Below are 20,034 nucleotides of genomic sequence, written 5' to 3' on the forward strand. Positions count from 1 at the left end.
AGGGTTCAGGCTCAGAAGGTTCGTCTTCTTCTTCAGTGAAGAAAGGAATTTCGTCTTCTAAGTCTGATTCTTCTAAAAGCTCTAGAGATGCAGCCTTTACCTCCTGCATAGGATCAGGCAAAAGATATGACTCGGCCTTATTGTTTAAGGAGTGTGAAATTGTTATTGGGATTTTAAAGGTTTTTCCAAAAGAAATGTGTAGCTTTCCAGTATGACCTTCATAAAGGAGTCTTCTAAAAGGTTGTCCTATCAACAGGTCGAAGTCCCATGTATCAAAGATATAGAAGTTCAAATGAACCATGGAGCCTTCTACCGTAAGAGGTAGGACATTAATAATTCCAAGATTGGGGACTAATCGTCCCGAAGATTCCTTTATGACTTTTGTTGTGGGGGTTAAGACAAGATTTTTAAATAGTTTAAGTGCAAAAGATTCAGACATGATGTTGATCCCCACAACAGGATTATAAAGAGCATTAAATCGATCAGAATTATAAGCACAGCGTATAGTTATAGAGGGTGTGTCCAAACGGATCACATCAGAGGAAAGCTCTGATTCCTCCAACCATTCGCTACTCATTACTGAGATAAGCTCTCTCAATTGATATTCACTTGGTAAATAAATGCTAAACTGGCCGTTTTGGGGTTTGTCAATAGAATGGTAGTTTGAAATATTTCTAAAATCGGCAAAAAGATCGGATTCTATATCCAGCATGAAGTCCGGTAGTGGAATTTCTTCCTCTTGTGGCTCAGAACTTGGGATAGCTAAAGTAGATGAAGAATTTGGCAGAGTGTCTACTTCGGCTTCGTAGGTTTCATCATGAAGGGTATTTTCCATCTCAGCTTCTAGGATTCTATCTAGGATCACTCTAGCTTCATCAGCAGGGATGCGAAAGAAAGAACCTCTAGACATTTTGTGAAGCATTTGTTTGTGATTTTTATGAAGACCTCGAAAAAAGTGAAATAAAAGAACAGGGTCTTCAAGATTAAGGTTTGGACCAGATTCTAAAAGATCAGAAAAATGTTTCCAGGATTTTCCCAAAGTTTCATTATCTTTTTGTTTAAAAGATAGGACTTCGAGTCTAAGGTTGGCTATACGGTCAAGGGAATAGAAATCTAGACAAAAGTTGGCTCGTAAAACTCCCCATTCACCTTGTTGTTGACTTACCTTCTGACTGTACCATTGTCTAGCTTCTCCCCTTAAAGAAAAAGGAAAAAGCTTCCAACATAAAGTTTTATCAGAAATTCCTTCAATGCGAAGACAATCACATGTTTGCTCAAAATCTCTAATATGAAGGTAAGGGTTTTCGTCTTCCTTTCCTGAAAAAGATAGGTTTTGAATCATGGCAATCAACCTAGAACTTAACTTATACTGGGATGTTTGGATAGGCTGTGATGATTCCCATGGTAAAAGGTCAGTTGCTAAAGGGATTGCAGACTCATGGATCGATTTAGAATTTTGGTTTTCCATAAGCTAAGAGTAAAGAAAATAAATAAAGGATATAAAAGATAAGAAAAGATAAAAGTATAGATACAAGCTAATAGCAAGACTCAGGTTATCTCAGCAACCGTCTTTCTCCCCGGCAACGGCGCCAGAAATGCTTGTTGATATTTGGGAACGCAATAAGGAATTGATCCGCAAGCGCACGGATATCGGTGAGCACTTCACCCGGGAAATTATCCAGAGTATCGTATTTATTTTTTTACCACTAGGAGAAAGAGTGCATCTAATTAACCGGTCTATTACTACTAACCTTTAGGCACAAAGAATGTCTTTCGATGTGAGTGATAAATAGAGAAGACTGCAACCGTAGTCTCCTTCTAACCTTGGTAAGGATGATCTACTGTTCTAATGGGGAGGCTAACGGAATCTAGACACCACAAAGGATGTTCAACCCGCACCTATAAACCCTATCCTTCCAGCTAACGAGATGTGATCTACAAAGGTAGCTCGGAATTGTCACATTCCTCACTACTACCACGGTCCAGCTAGTCAGGGAATATCTATGAGTACCCCAGCCTAAACACCACGTTTACGCCAGCAATGATTACTCTAAACTCTACGCGAAGCGATTAAAGTAAACTCATAAACCATAAGAACAATAAAACAAGAACTTACTAGAATTTAGAAGTCGAATTACTGAAGAATCCTAGGAGCAAGCTTCGGGTTAGGAGAACTTGATCCCGCAGGTACAAGCTTGGAGTAGACACCGACAGGCCGGGCTTCCTCCACTCTACACCTCCACTCTATCTCTCTCAATCTAGTAGAAACTAGAAGATCTATTTCTACCTTACATTGGTTGCTAAGCCTAAAAAGAAATATTAATTAGAGAAGAGGTTTTCCTTCGAGGGCACTCCGCAGTCTCTATGATAATTTCTTCATGTCTTCTCCAGGGGCCAGGGGGTCTCCTTATATAGTCCTCCCCTTCTATGCATTTTTGGGTCGATAGGCGAGGTGGTACTATGTTTTTCTTGATCCAATAGGTCGGTGGAATATCCCGAGCGAATAGAGTCCTGATCTGGCTCCAGCAGGGGGCGGGCGCCCAGGTCCTCAGGGCGGGCGCCCTGGGCCTGGCCCCGTTTCGCCTCCGCTTCGGTCTCGTGGCTTCTGGAATCTTCTAGATGGTGTAAAATTGCGCGGTGCGTTGATATCTCTATGTAATCCCGACATGTGGGCCTTTCTTCCTTATTTCCTGATAACCCCCTGCAGAAACAGATAAACAACAAAACTCGTGGAATTCTGTTAGATCAAACCCTAATTCTAGGTGTTGGTTGCATATTGGTCCTTTCTCTTGTTTATTTGATAATTAAAATTGATACTTAAGAACCGTCAACAATCATATACTGTGATGCATCAAGACAAGGTTTAGGATGTGTTCTCATGCAAGGAGGAAAAGTGGTTGCTTATGCATCCCGTCAGCTTAGACCTCATGAGCAAAATTACCCTACCCATAATTTGGAGTTAGCAGCGATAGTACATGCTCTCAAGATTTGGAGGCACTACCTCATTGGAGACAAGTGTGAAATCTACACTGATCACAAGAGTTTGAAGTACATCTTCACACAGTCAGACTTGAACCTAAGGCAAAGAAGATGGTTGGAGTTAATCAAGGACTACAACCTTGAGATTCATTACCACCCAGGAAAGGCCAACGTGGTAGCAGATGCCCTAAGCAGAAGGTCATATGGTCAGCAGTTGGTGCCTAAGAACACTCACCTACAAGAAGAGATAGCACAGTTGAACATGCATATAGTACGTCAACCTCAAAATGGCAGTCTGATGGTGCAGCCAACTCTTGTGGAAGAAATCAAGCAGACACAACATAATGATAAGGATCTGATGAAGATTCGTGAGCAAACTGGAGAAAATAAAGCTCCATACTTTAGAGTGGATAACAAAGGAGTATTGTGGTATAAAAATAGGATTTGTGTGTCCAAGGAGGGAAAGTTTCAAGAATTAATCCTTGATGAAGCCCATAACTCAGCTTATTCTATCCACCTGGTGCCACCAAGATGTACATGGACCTAAAAGAAAGATATTGGTGGAATGGCATGAAAGCTGATGTGGCACGATTTGTTGCACAATGTGATGTTTGCCAAAGGGTTAAAGCGGAGCATCAGAAACCAGCAGGCTTGCTCCAGCCATTGCCTATTCCTGTTTGGAAATGGGATGAGATAGGCATGGATTTTGTGAATGGATTACCCAAAACTCTGAAAGGAAATGATTCAATATGGGTAATAGTGGACCGCCTTATCAAGGTTGCTCACTTCATACCTGTGCGCACCAAATATAGTGGAGACAAGTTAGCCCAGTTATATGTGGATAACATAGTCAAATTGCATGGTGTGCCAAGTAGGATTGTATCTGACCGAGGTACCCAATTTACCTCTAAGTTCTGGAAAAGTTTGCATGAAGCTATGGGAACCAAGCTAGATTTTAGCTCAGCTTATCATCCTCAAACAGATGGTCAGACTGAAAGAATAAATCAGATTATGAAAGATATGCTAAGAGCATGTGTGCTCACGTATGGTAAAGATTGGGAGAAAAGCCTAACTTATGCAGAGTTCTCCTATAATAATAGTTACCAAGCTAGTTTGGGCATGTCACATTTTGAGGCCCTGTATGGAAGAAAATGTAGAACCCCATTGATGTGGTCAGAAGTTGGAGAACGAACCTTGCTTGGACTAGCCCTTATAAAGAAAGCAGAAGATCGTGTAGCTGAAATCAGAGAAAAATTGAAAGAGGCACAATCACGTCAAAAGAGCTATTCTGATAAAAGAAGGCGAGAGTTATGTTTTGCAGTTGGAGATTTTGTGTATATCAAAGTCTCTCCTATTTGAGGAACTCGAAGGTTCCAAGTTAGAGGCAAGCTAGCACCTCGGTATATTGAACCATATTAAGTATTACAGAGGATTGGAGCTGTAGCCTATCGTGTTCGGCTACCTGAAGAAATGTCAGATATACACAATGTGTTTCATGTCTCCCAATTGAAGAAATGTCTCAGAGTACCAGAGGAACAAATATCGCCAGACACAGTTGATTTACAAGACGACCTAAGATATCAAGAAGTGCCAATAAAAATCCTAGATACAGTCACCAAGCAAACTCGAATGACAACAGTCCGAATTTATCGTGTTCAGTGGAGTAGACACACTGAAGCAGAAGCAACATGGGAAAGAGATGATGCCCTGAGAAAAGAGTTTCCTCGTCTATTTAGGACCCAGCCGAATCTCGAGGACGAGATTCCTTTTAAGTGGGGTAGGTTTGTAACATCCAAAAATTCACATTCAAAAATCACTCGCATTAAAAATTATTTTCAAAATATATTTTAAAAACTATAAAATAATTTGAGCTCTATAGTATCTCCGTCTAATCCATCTATATTTTTTTTCGCGCACAAATAACAGCGAGTACCAGCAAGCTTACATGCAAGAAAACATAGCAGTGCACCTACACGAATATATATCTCATGCATGCATGTAGGACGAGCATGCACCGTCCATTTGCATGCACCTGCATGCAAGGACACGGTGATTAGGCACCGTCCATTTGCATGCATCGTGCATGCAAATTAGGCACCGACCATGCGCTACAGTAGCATTTTTAATGGCAACGAGCTGAGCACTCTGGCCTATAAAAAGGCACTCTCGGGTGCTCACTCTCACCACCTGGAGAAACACTCACTCGCTCACTCGCTCTCACTTTGCGTATACCGTTTACGGCCATACGAACAAGCCGAGCTCGACTGTCGTCGCAAGACGAGGTGAGCAGCTCATGAGCATCTCCTTACTCTTCTCTGTCTTTCTATAGTATTTTCCTGTATTTTTCCTTGTATTTGTCTGTACCGATTCACTGCCAAGAACTCCACGAATAGAACCATGACATACAGAAGAGCTCTAATGACTCCTGCTAATTTCTCTCTAACCATGCATGCGTGGGCCATAAGCATTAACTCCAAATAGTACATGCATGCACCATGCACTACCAGCCAAAAATCATCTCGTGAAGCATCCATTCCTTAATCACCGTTAGCCTTTTTCGCATGATTAAATTCCGGCCATTTCACAAATGCCACATGCTAACTCTGATTTCAATAATTCTTTTTTCTAAATTCATCTAAAATCATGGTCTACCTCCCATATTAATTTCATAATTTTTGGAGCTCATTTGAATTTATATGATTATTTATCTGTGCTTGTTGTCTGTGTCGGTCGTCGCGTATTTTAGCTGACGGAGTGAACGAGCCGGAAAACGAGAACGTTGGAGACGAGTACCGCGAGTTTGACGCTGAGGACCCGGACTGTCAGCAGGAGTTTACCGAGGACGCCGACGGAGGCAAGTCCAACCGATCCCCTTTGATGCATATTGATCCTATTTTTAAACACAACCCGTAGAAGCCGTTTTAAATATTGCATGTATGATATATGTACGAAGTATTTTCGCTGCTTAGATAAAACCTGTTGAATAGCCATTCTTGAATTGATATTACCCGGTAATTGTCTTGTTCGAACCTAGGAACAAATAATATGCTATGACAGAAATATTATTATTTAGTATGCTTAGGACTTGTTACTCATCCTGGATACTCATCGCTATATTTTCTCAGTTATAATGATTTTAAAATTAAAAGGTGTGAGTGGTGAAAATAAATTATGGGTATTGTGAAAGGGTTAATGAACAAGTTATAGATGTGATTACTATAGAGATGGGGCGGATGGGGTCTCTTTTGGGGATGCCTTGGTGTTGTGGCTTATACCTTGCGGGGTTAAGCGTGAAGATATCCGCCTTGTCTCGATTAAGGACTGAGTTGATGATTCATCTTGCCTAACTCATTTATCGTACAACCACTCGCCTTGCATGGGAAAGGCTTAGTCTAAATCCCTCTAGTTAGTATGGCAATCACCTGGAGGCAGGTGTGCAACGGGACACTAAGTGATGTATGTGAAATTGTGAAAATATATGAAAAGAGCTTTGTGAATTATTGTGGTATCATGAGATGTGGCCTTAGTGTTCCCGTGGTGAGCGCCATTACTTAGCTATGGAGGGTAATGACTTTGATGGATCTGTGCCTGCACGACGGTGTAAGTTATGGTATCCTACTTGTGGGAAAAGTGTACAACCTCTGCAGAGTGTAAATCTATCTGGATAGCCGTGTCCGCGGTCTCGGACGGGTTATGGTTTGGTTTCAACAACTAGATTGGTTGGGATGAGTGAAAACATGAGAGTGAGTATGATTTTGGAAATAAATGGTTGACTGCCATTGTGTTGTGGGAACAAGGGTTCAACAACACTTAAAATTGTGATCAAAACCTCATTTTCAGAAATACTATCATATGTGGAAAAAGAGTTCTTTTACAACAGTATTTGTGGAGTAAAACCTTGCATGTGTAAAAAGATAGCTTTATGTAAATAAAACTAAGCCTCATCCTTGATTTATATCCCCTTCCGTAGGGTAAGGTTGGATTTGCTGAGTACTTTGTACTCACCCTTGCTTTATTAAACAGAGGAAGATCCGGACTTCGATCCCGAAGTGGCGTTCGAGTAAGGTCGTGTCTGCACCCAACTAAGCCTGTAGTATTGGGACTCGTCAGATGTTCGATTGTGATATCGTTTGTTTCTGGGTCCTTTGGACCTATGTTGTATTTTGGTGTCTTATTATTATAGTGTGCCTTCCTTGTCCACGCTTGCCGAGACTACTGCGCTGAAACTTATCTGATGTAATAAATGTGTTACTACCCTCCTGGGACTAGTATTGTATCACATTTGAGTTTCTAATTTACCATGGGCGCTTCACAACAATAGCATTTTAATGGACCGGGGTCGCCTTACAGCTCGTTTTAATTTAAAATATATTTTGAATTTAGACTAGAAAAATTCTCCCTGGCCACCGCATGGAAGCCGGAAGGGTGCCATGCCATGCCCACGGTTTCTTGGACAAGGGGCGAGGCGAGCGAACACGACACGAGCGACGCACCGACGCCTGGAGCGGGTGTCCAGAGCTGCTGCTGCTCTGGTTGTTTCTTTTGCTTTTGCAGAGCTGCGCAGGGGAAGCCGCAGGGCCGCAGTTGGAAAAAGGGGCTTTGCCTGCTGGTGAGCTCGGGTACCGTGCCGTTTTCTGTGATACCAACCGTTCAACGCAAAATGGACGGCTGCCAATGCGCCAAACGCCTGGCAGTGTCTTTGGCCAGTTAGCAGGTGCCACTTGTTCTGTACCGATCCACTCAGAGAATGGATATTTGTGCCTCCATGGACACTATCAAATTTTAAAAAGTTTACAAAACCCCCTCAACTATACACAATGGACTATTTAATCCCTGGACTAGAGTAAACCATATTTTTTACTCCCGAACTTTCCAAAACTTGATGGTTTGCTACAGTAATGATGATTTTGTCTTTTTTTATTTATTTTCTCTAAATTTTTTTAAAAATCAAAGTAAATCATAAAAAATTATAAAATAAAAAATCTAATTTTGTTAGACTCCACATGAGTAGATCTACACAGTGAACATGTAATACGATATATTTTAGTACAAATTTTTTTATAGCTTTAGATATATGAATTATTCCAATTAATTACATAAAAGCACAGATCTCAAGTTACAACAAAACTTTGTACTAAAACATACTATATTATATATTCACTATACAGATCTACTTATGTAGAGTCCAACAAATTGGATCTTTTATTTTATGATTTTTCTATGATTTACTATGATTTTTTAAAAATTCAGCGAAAATAAAAAATAAAAAACAAAACCACCTTTATTGTAGCAAAACCACCATCGAAAACCGCTTCAAGAGGTTATTTCACCGGTTTTGAAAAGTTTAAAGGTAAAAAAAATATGTTTTTTATAGTTCGGGGTGAAGTAGTCCACCAAGCATAGGGGGTTACGTAGACTTTTTCCATATAAAATTCATGTCAAACTAGAAAATATGAGGAGATTTCTAGGTTCCATGAGCTTACCGGTAACTTGGTGGGATGAGATTTTACTGACGGAAACTAAATGTCCGAAGCCTAAATATTTAACTTGATTTTGAAATGATCAATCCGAGAGAACTTTTTGTATTAATGCATTGATCTTTGTTATTCTGCAAAGGAAAGAAGAAAACGAAGAAGAATAAATTGATCTGTATCACTTAAGTGAGTTGTACTTTGCTGGAATTTCATTTAAAAAGGATTATAAAGGAGTCCGAGTGGTTCCTTTTGTGTCTTTTAAAATCTGCATAATTAACAATTACCAATGCAATTAGAACTTGTGTATAAGCATTTTGTATAGTATTTGTGAGAACTCATGTACAAAAGGTTTAGGTATACGTTGGATATGTACTACTTGAGTCTAGTGTTATAACAGACCACATAAATGCAAAAGTGAAAAAGAAAGAAATAGCAGCATAGCTCCTGCTATATCTAATATACACAAGAGAAGTCTCTGGTTAAGCCAAAGTTATTATCAAAATTGACTTTAGTAAAGTAGTCATTGCAGTTATAGCACTTCAGTAGACATGGGGATAAACATGTGGATGTATACAAGTAAAGTTGTCTTAAAATATATACATTTTTTCTTGTCTTATGCCTTTGATAATCACAGGTAATAAATGGTAACAAATTGCAGTCAAAACTCTATTTGGAGCTTTAGTAGTTTCCAAGTCTTAATTTTAATAAAGGGAGTGAAATGATGCATTTGACATCATGTTCCCCTGCCCCAGTATTACAAACATGCCCAGCTCGTGTGAAGTCACCTGCCTGGTAGTGATCAGGTTGTCCAATTCTTCATTTGCAGTTATATTATATGCTTATCGATGCAGGAAAGATGGGCATTAAAAAAATGTTGAACGCATCTCTTGATTTTGAGCACTACATGCATAAAACAACCAATATTAAGTGAAAGGGAAAAAGTCTACATAACCCCTCAAACTATTTAGGGTGAATACTTAATCCCCAAATTATAAAACTAGATATTCTACCCTAAATTTTCAAAATCGGTCAAATAACCCCTAGAGTGGTTTTAGAGTGTGGTTTTGTCTTTTTCTTTTTTATTTATTTTCACTGAATATTTGGAAAATCATAATAAATCACAAAAAATCATAAAATAAAAAATTTAATTTTTTTGGACTCCTGATGAGTAGACCTACACAATGAATATATAATATAATATACTTTAGTATAAAGTTTTTGTTGTAGCTTTAAATATATGTTTTTCTATAATTAATAAGAATAATTCATATATGTAGTTCCTATGGTTCAATTGTGGTAAAATTTTTATGGTGAGCTCGTTATTGCATTCTTGAATTATGGTAAAAGTTTCGTACCTATTGGATCACCTATAACTTAGTTATAGATTTATTTAGCTTTATTCTTGTTAAATCTATGCTTTATCTATAACTAAGTTATATGTGATCCAATGAGTATGAAATTTTTACCATAGTTTAAGCATATAATAATGAGCCACCACAAAAAATTTTCCACAATTAGACGATCGAAACTACATATATGAATTATTCGAATTAATTATAGAAAAACATAGATTTAAAGCTACAACAAAAACTTTGTAATACAGTATACTGTATTTATATATTCACTGTGTAGATCTACTCATCAAGAGTCCAAAAAAATAAATATTTTATTTTATGAGTTTTCTATGATTTATTATGATTTTTTAAAGATTCAGCAGAAATAAATAAAAAAGAAAAAGACACCACCACCCTCTAAAACCACTCTAGGGGTTATTTGACTGGTTTTGAAAGTTGAGGGGGTAGAATATCTAGTTTTATAGTTTGGAGGATTAAGTATTCCACCCTAGATAGTTTAGGGGGTTACGTAGACTTTTTCCTTAAGTGAAACTTTGCGAGTTATTATTCATGCGTGGTTATGATAATATGAAACACATGGATTCAGAAAACAATAATGTTAACAGGAGATAAAGCACAAGATATGATCTATATGAAGTCAAATTGCTCGCTGAAGACTTATGACAGATTGAGGCGGAAAACAAAAGATATCATTATGTGAAAAGAGTTGTCTGTAACCACCTTATGGTATATACTGTTGATTCGCGAAGCAATGCTAGTTGTCTCTGTATCTCAAGTACCATAGGGAACAACTTGTTCAGAAAGGAACCATAGCTGCATCCATCAGCTCCAACAATCGGAGCTCCACCTGTTTCACCATGGTCATTACCTGAGAGGCTGAGACCACATAATGCAGCATGGCCTTTCCATTGACATCGTCAGCTTGTGCTCTTCATTCCCAATCTGCATTATGTGGCTGGTGGCTCAAGCCAACGTCAGCTGCATTATGTGCTCTTCATTCCCAATCTACCTAAACAGCAACATCCAATCCACGTTAAGTGAAGCTTGTGCTGTCTCTTCCACAATCTACTTCAAGCAACACGATGATTTGGATTGGATGTTGCTGTTTAGGTAGCTTGGGAATGAAGAGCAGAGAAGATAGAAGATCTTGTAGTTGTAGGTGTGGGGTTGGATTGAACCTTCGGTGGATTAGAATGAGGGAGGAAGAGAAAGGAAGGATTGAACTTGTTGCTTCGAATAGAAGGGGAGCAAGAGTGGCTGGTGGTGAAGGAAGAAGAGAGGTCTGGTATTGGATTGCTACTTTGGTCAAGAAAAAAGAATCGAGGTGACTCATGGAAGACCTGGAGGACATGGATTTAGCTGGGATTGTGGCCGCTGCCATTGCCGAATGGAGCACCAGCGCGGTTCTTGACAGATGCGGCAGGACGCAGCACCTCTGGCTCGGCCGCTCATGCTGCTCTCTGATCGAGGGCCACCAGAGGCCAGGGACGATGCATATGGTAACTGAAATGCATGATCAAGTTGTGACAAGGCGCGATAGACATCATAGTAGGCCCTGGAGCCCATGGGGTTGAGTACCTCGTAGTGGGTTGTTACATCGGTTGAGGTTGGTTTGGACATGGGCAGGACTGAGCTTTTGGTTAGAACGTGCGTTGGGCTAGGCCCAAACTAAATCCATGCTATAATTAATTAATTATCAAGCTATTTAAAGATTCATGGAAACTTTTAGAGAGGACCATCAAAGCGGATATCATTATATACTAGGAAATATGTCCGTGCGTTGCTAAGGGAGAAGGGTCGCGTGGTTGGAAACTGCATGATCCTCCTTCCTTCTTATCAGCGCCGCCTCCAATCCTGCTCTCGCTTGTGTCCACCACCTCATGCACCCCTCAGCTATCGCCCTCTCCATTGGGCTTCTAGCACCCACAGTCGGCACCTTACACAAGATCACTGCCCCACTAACCTCCTAATGTCCTATCCTAACCACAAGGCTCCTGTCTACCACTCCGCACGACACCCCCGCCGCTAGCCCTACACAAACTCCCATCGTCCCGACGAGCAGTCCCCATGTTGTCTCGATCACTATCATCGCACCGCCATGTTGTGACCATCAACCCAGACCCTCTTATACGCCTGTCTATCAGTAAATTCTCTCCTAGAACTGTGACCCCCAATGCTAGGTGGCTCTTCTTTCTCTTGCTAGGACACAAACGCGCGATCCATCACGTGTCTGAGTTTTCGTTAGGAAAAATAGAAATACAAAAACTATATCAAACTATACTGAGGAAAGGAAAATAATAAGATCTAAAAATGTGTCGATAAAGTACTCACTTACTCCGGTATTATGTAGATTTTGCGCATCTCAGCGATCCAATGTAGACCATTAACCAATTTTGTTTAGTGCTAGCAATTGTGCCCGTGGGTTGCCAAATGCGAGTTGTGGTTATTTGTATGAGCACGAATCATTGGTATGAAGTCTCATATGGGACATAGAGGGCGTGAGTGTGTTTTGGAAAAAAAATAGGAGACTCGTAATATTATTTATTATTTTTTGTTTATAAGGAAAAAGTGGAAGATAAAAAAATATAAGAAATGCAAGTTATATTTACTTGAATGAGCACCAACCATAAGTCTGGACTCACACAAAGGGCGTGAGCGCATTTTGCAAAGTTAAAAAAATAGAAAACTCATAATATATTTATTCTTTATTATAAGAAATAATGGGAGATAAAAAGAGAAAAATGTCACGTAATGGTGGGAAGAGGAAACCGAAAAACAGAATTAGGAAAGAGATGGAAATAACGAATGATTCACCGAGAAAAACACGGACACATTTTTTTTATTTGATGGCGAGTATGAGCCACTTGAAGATTAGGTTGGACGAAAATTTGGGGTGGGAAGAAATTTTGCCTATTTAGTGCCCGTACGTTGCAATAGGATGTACATGTTATATAGTCACTTTGCTAACTTGTAGCTTAGATTTATTAATAATCGTATCAATTCATCTTGGATCTAGACTCTCAGCGTACCTCGAGTACGGTAATTTACATGAGCACGTGAGGATTAGATTTTATCTAATGATTATGATATAAGTTTATATTTGTTTTGTGATCATACTATGCACTGAACCATGGCTAGCTAGATACATTGCTCTAACTTATGTAGCCTTAGAAGAGTAAGGCATATCCATTAAATGCTTTATGCTTTATAAATATAGATTAATTTGCTTTTGATTGGACCAAAAACTTTGAAACATGGTAAGTGTTTCAAAATCAGAAAAGGCCGATGAAAACATCTTTCATTGATAAAAACGGGATCGAAAATTTTTTTAAGCTAATGGCCAAGACCAAGTCAATTTATGATTATAGGTTGAGTAAAAATCTAAGATGGACTGAAATTTTGCCTTTTTATTATTAGAATGCATTGCAGCGAAAAAAGTAATTCTAACAACCATAATAAAATCATAAATTATCAAAAAACCTTTTATTAACAATACAAAGGCTATAATCTTGAATAAACTTGTCATGGGTCCATAAGATAGACTTTTAGTAAGAGACAAATACTAACTGCAGCAGATCTAGACGCCCTCGTCCTTGCTACAAATTTATAGTCACTAAAGCTTACAATGAAAGGATAAATATACAAAATAAGGAAAATATGTCTCTCCTAGCATATATTTATAGTTCCGCCACTGAGCACTAACTTAAACTAAAGCTTGTTCATAATATGTCTATTCAAATAATGCATCACTTTTAAAAAACAAACTCTAAATCAAATTTTTCATAAAGAAAAGTTTTATTGGAGTAAAGCATCGGAACCTTGGCCAAGACTCAAAAATTATTACTGCACGTTTTGTTTTGTTATTATTATGAATCTTAAACTTTAAAGATTTTTTGACACATATTCAGACAATCACCTTCCCCAGCCACACATGCATCCCATGCACCGCCGCCGAAGCTCCTCCTACCAGCGACGGGAAAAAAGAAAAATAGGCAAAAAGAAAAAAGAGCAACGACGCGGCCTTCTCCATCCTCGCCTTGCAGCCTCCGCCTGCGGGCCTTAATCCCGCACGCCTCAGCTGCGCGCTATCGCCGTGCCGCAGCACCTGTCCTGTGCGCACCCGCCGCCCATACTCGCTTCCGGCCCTCCGCCCGCGGCCCTGCTCCTGCGCACCGCCGTCGTGACCTTCGAGGACGCTGCAGCGCCTGATCAGCCACCGCCGCCGTCCGCCTGGTGCGGCCCTGCTCCTGCACGCCCGGACTGCACCGTCGCTATCGTCCCCTTCGAGGATGCTGCAGTGCCCGTCCAGCCACCGGCGGCAGCGGCGACGATTCTGCTACCGACGTTTCTTCGGATCACAGCACAGGCGGATCTCTTCCAGCCCGCCCGCGACCCTACTCCTGCGTGTCCGGATGAGGAGGGGAGGTAGTCTGATTTGGATTTCCATTGATACGAGACGTGAGCGAGTTGAAGCCGGTCCAGGAAGAGAGCAGACGAAAAGTAGTCGAAATTTTGCCTCAAAACATTTTATATCTATGTCCCGGTATTTTTTCTTATTTTTAACGTGTTCTAATATGTAAAAAAATTTTTGCATTGGGAATCCTAGAAAAGCTTCTATTTTTTTCTTCTTCCCTAGCGAGGCGGACGGACGGATTCTACGATGGGCGGACAGAAACGCGGGACGGAGTCGGACCGAGACGGAAGGAGGCAGACAGAAAAAGTTTTTGGGCAGACTGAAATTTTTACAATTTAATAGTAGGTATAGATATAGATATAGATATATATTTTTTTGTCGAACTTTAAATCATTTGACTTGGCACTATTTCAACATTGTGTCTTTTTAAAGACCATTTTCGAGCACATTCACTTGCTTACTATTAGAATTTTTCACCCCTCTTATGTGCGGCGTGAAGCAATTAACAATAATCATGATCTGCAGTGTGAAACAATTCAATTCAGGCCCCTCTGATCCTCATTTGAACGCCAACACATATTAGTTGTATGCATAAACAAAATGTTCTGCGTCCATATTGCCTCGGGAGTTGGGACATGTTTGATACCAAAAACTAATTGGTAGCTATTGTTTCGCTTAAATTAACTGTAGTGCGTTCAAATAGAAGGATTAAGAGGTCAATTAGTCGTTAACCAATTAGCTAGCTGATCACAGGAAGCTAATTTAGACTACCTTAGCTTTGGTAGTTCCTTTGTTCAAAAAAATATCTCGGGTAATTTGCCACTATCTGTCAAAACTTTCGCCACTGCAAGCTAGCTGTACATCTGAGGTCTGCGCCACCCCGCACCCCCGGCAGTGGCACGTTCGACAGGGAGCATAATTGTTAAAATCTACGATTTGTCTATACAATTTGCTATATACGGAGGAGAGGCACCGGACGTACGTTCGATCAGACCAGGGCAATTTGGGTGGAACTAGTGAAGTCTTGGTGCCTACTACCGGTTGGGATCGCCCAAAAGGTCAAACTTTTCCCATCCCAGCCTGCAGCTATCTCACACCCGATTGCTAGAGTTTGAATTTACTAATCGAATAGGTGAATATGCATGAAACATTATCTCAGTTCTTCGTAACACTAGCGCTTCAAAAACCCCCATTACTGCCTGATTTTAAACCGACAGTGATGGAGCTTATATATATCATTGCCGGTTCAGAAACACTACTAGTGATGAGAAGTCAAGAGTGCCCATATAAAGCTCCACCCAGCAGTGTTAGTTGAGTCAAAATTGCCGGTTTGTAGCACAAGCCAATAGTGATGCTCAAGCTAACACTACAGGCTTGGTGCTCGAGCCGACCGTGATTCTCATAACATCACTACCAGCTGGTTGCTCAAGCCAGCAGTGTTGCTCAAGCCATCACTATCGGCTTGTGGCTCGAGCTGGCAGTGAGAGGCTCACAAACACTACCGGCTCTAAGCTCAAGCTGCTAGTGTTATTGATGTCATCACTGTCGGCTCGGTGCTAGGTGACAGCTATCTGTTTTTATTTTTCTAATAACTTATTTTATGTTTTTTTGGTGGAATCAATATTCATAATTAAAATTAGAAATGAAACATTACAAATCCATCAACATTAAACACTATAACAATGACTTCACAAAAAATAGAGCAATTTACATGGACACATGTCCATCAAAATTCCCTTCTACAATAACCTACCACAGGCAGCTTTTGCATATTATGCTTGTGATCCCCATTCTCGGCCTGACAAAGGGGGAAGAACCTCTTCTTACTACACACCTCATCCATGATAAACAAGTTTAATTGAAATTTGATAAGTGTTAGTTGAGCTGAGGTTTTTGATGTGTGTTAAGGTCATCTGGCTATGGGTTGGCATGACACGATGTTTTGACCGTGCTTATCGAACTGGCACGACATGAATTTTGCCCCGCAGGTCCGTGCTTAGGCCAAAGACTACGAGGCACGATTCGGAAGCACGACGTGCCGAGCCAGCTTGACACCTTGCAGGCCATGCCTAGGGCTCATGCTCATGCCTAACATGACGAGCCGGGCCAGCCCAATGGAGTATACTCACGCGCACAGCCGCCACTTCGACTTGTCATCTATTCTTCGGTTCCTACGACCACGGGGACGACATCCCGAATGCCGTCCCAAGCATTGTTCCTAAGCATTAATTGTCCCTAACGTTGATCCAGAACGATCCCAACCCTGATCTAGGACGAACGACCTCGGAACACGGAACGCCGTTGCATATTGCGATCCTTGTAACTGCAGCGCCAACAACATAAATTTAAACATTTTCTTTTTCTGATTTTTGCAAACTTGTTTAAATTCAAACAAAGTTTGAATCCAAACCACTCAACACTATTCCTACAATCAAACAAAATACTATACACCAGCATGAATGTTAATAAAATATTATGCACTAGTTTGAATTCAAACCACTCAACACTATTCCTGCAATCGTATAATTTAAGTATGTTAAACTTTATCTTTGCAAAAATAAAAGGACTTGTGAGAACATCTACTCGAACTTGTCATATGGCGTGGACTTCAAGCTAAACAAGTTATAATTTTAAAGCACATCGATGATAGTAATTTAAGCATATCAATATTTGCATATTAAATATCAAAGTGTCACACTTGTATTGTTTTTCAATTAGAAAACTATTACAAGCAAATTAATCAAATTAATAAAATAATAAAATTCAGCACATTCGATAGGACGATCGGGTTGATACTAACACGTCGCTACAAAACTAATTAACAAAGCGAACAAGCTGAATCTGAGCTACAGATACGCATGTTAACATTAGCAAGGAGAGCAGGAGATAGATACATATTCGATAGTTCAAAGAGATCATGGAAATATGGGTACAAGAATAGTAATACGTATACAACTTCTACAAATAAATTAGCTACTTTAATATTCAAATTCATGTTGTAGTCCAATGGTACATAAATAATGTTAATTAAATACCACACCTTTGCATTACAATATAAAGTCAAATATTAATATATAACAAGTCAAAAATGCCATCTCCTCTCCTTCCTTCACGGAACGCGACACAACTACGGTTGAGGTACTCCCTATGATCTAGTCTTTTGTATGCGGCGTCCACTATTTTGGGAAATGCCAAGTCAAAAATGCCAAACACTTAGAGATGGACTAATTTTTCCTTTGACAAAACTTTTAGGGACTTGGCAAATTCTAATTGCATAACTGTTGGAGATGCTCTAAGAGCATCTCCAGTATGCTATCTAAATAGATAATTAATTCTATATTTGGGTAGTCAAGATCATAAAATGCTCTCTAACCGGCAACTTATCAGACTACCTACTTTTGTTGACCCAACAAATTCTCTCTCCCACTACCTACATATGTTGGGCCAATAAACTTGGCTACCTATTTTTCTCCCCTCCATGTCTCTCTCTCTGCGCAGCAGCACGCAAAAGCCCTGCCTACACTCACCATCAGCCCCATAGCACCACCGTCCTGCCACCATCCCCACGTCCGACGAGGCCAAATCCCGCGCCTGCTCACCAGCGCGGTGGCCCTGCTCCCAACCCGGCTCCTCTTCCCTCCCAAACGCGCAACGGCGCTTCTCCTGGACGGCACTGGCCCTCCAGAGGCTCCTCTCCCCTCCTAAAGTAGCGGCCCTCCTGCAGCTCCCTCCACACCTGGCGACGCACAACCCTACAACGACTGTCCCAAGAGGTTCCCATCGCGGCGCTCCGACCATGGCTCTCCAGTGGCTCCCCTCCCACTCATGAGCACGCGGCCCTGTAACGCTTGCTCCCATCCCCTATGGTTGGCAATTTCCATCCCCGGCACTCCAACCAAGCTTCCCCCACAGGCGCCCCTCCCCTAGCGACCTACTTCAACAACTTCCCTCCCTGGCAGTAAGCTGTTGATGGCTGAGTTTGTTGATGGCAATAAGGAGGAGGATGACACATGGGCCCCATATGTTATGGACCACTAGAATAAATTTAGGAGCCATGTATTAGGTAGTACTCCTGCAGTTGAGAGCAAAATATAGGTAGGATAAATTAAAATTGGTGGATACCCAAATAGAGAAATAGATAGTACTCCTATAGATGCTCTAAGGCCCGTCTCAATGAGGTGTTTCAATACACGGTTACCAAAACACCACATCAGCCAAAACATAGTGAAACAAGAAACGAATTTGATTCTCACAATGGTGAGTTTCATTGCAGCGTTTCACATGCTCATTGTAGCACTAAATATGTTGGAGTTGTTCCAAATTCATTTCAGGATATTGGCCGGGCTTTTGACGAAGCGAAGCGGAGGCCCGTCGCCGCAGGCTTGGGCTGCCGCCATAGGCGTGTAACCCAAAAACTCTTAAGATAGTGAGATTGTTGTCGGTTGGTGCCCGTGGTTTTTTCCCTTCGCATTGAAGGGGTTTTCCACGTAAATCGTGTGTCTTTGCTGTGATTGATTTCGTTTACTTCATACTCCTATACGTCGTTCATAACAAAATACTAGTATTTAGTTGTGATCAAATGTACTAGCATAAATTCTGTAGCCATTGTGTGTCCAGATCAAATATAAAATTCATGAACAGGTGCACACCACGATCAAATTCATGCTCGCACACACAGAATGCAATATATAACTCAACTGGATAGTTCAGACTTCATACGTTAAGGTAGTTCAAATAGTTCAAAATATAACTGACGATAAACTCATTGCTAGGTGCATACGAGGACCAAAGTGACAGAAATCTGGTATACATGACCAGATTGAGAAACATAGATAAGGTAGATACAAGAGTTCAAATAGACTTCAGGCTTGCATACTGCATGATCAGATTGCCTCCAGCCACCATTTTAGATTGCCTTGAACCTTGCTTTCATCCTGCATAAACAAAAAAAAAACAGTTCAACATGTGCTCTCAGCATAGACAAAAAAAACAGTACAGGATCATATCACAAATTAGTTAAATTATTAAGATAGATAAGTAAGGAAAAAATCATAGAAACCTGATATCATACTCTAGAATTTTTTTGTGTGGGACCAAATTTATTCCAGATGTGTTCCATCATAGAAAAACACCCTGCCAGACAAACTCATGTACTGAACAACATGAGAATATTGCAAATTGACTGAAAAATTGACTCATACAGCAGAATATTGCAAACTCATGGACTGCAGTGGACCGAGGATCAAATTCAATGAAAAATTGACTTATAGACTTCATCTATAGTTCCTAGGAATAAGTATAGATAATTCACATACGAACTGAATTTATACCATGAACATGACTGACCATACAACATGACTGATCATACAACATGACTGATCTATTGACTAACTGTACTAGGAGAGCAAATTTAAGTGTCCAGGAACTAATACTCATGCATACATAGCATATATGGTACTATGAATAAATTGTGAAATGAGAAATAAATACCAATTTGGCTCATGTTGGTTTCCATGAAGAAAAGCGAAATTTGGGGGAATGGCACCCCATCCTGCTTCGTGCGGTGGCGGTGGCGGTGGCGGCATGGTTGACGACGGTGCAGACAGGGCAGGAGAAGATGGATTTGGCGCAGCGGGACTGGGATTCGATGCAGCAGGGGCAGACATGGGCGGCTGGGGCAGCTGAACTGGAGGCGGAGCAGGTGCCGACGACCTCTTCAACCCCAGCTGCTTGCCCCTGCGGACCTTCCCTCCTCTGCCTTGCGGATCTGTGCCGCCATGAATCCGACTGCCGGAGACGGTTCTATGGCTGG

Source organism: Sorghum bicolor, chromosome 3, assembly GCF_000003195.3.
Source record: "Sorghum bicolor cultivar BTx623 chromosome 3, Sorghum_bicolor_NCBIv3, whole genome shotgun sequence".
Lineage (NCBI taxonomy): Eukaryota > Viridiplantae > Streptophyta > Magnoliopsida > Poales > Poaceae > Sorghum > Sorghum bicolor.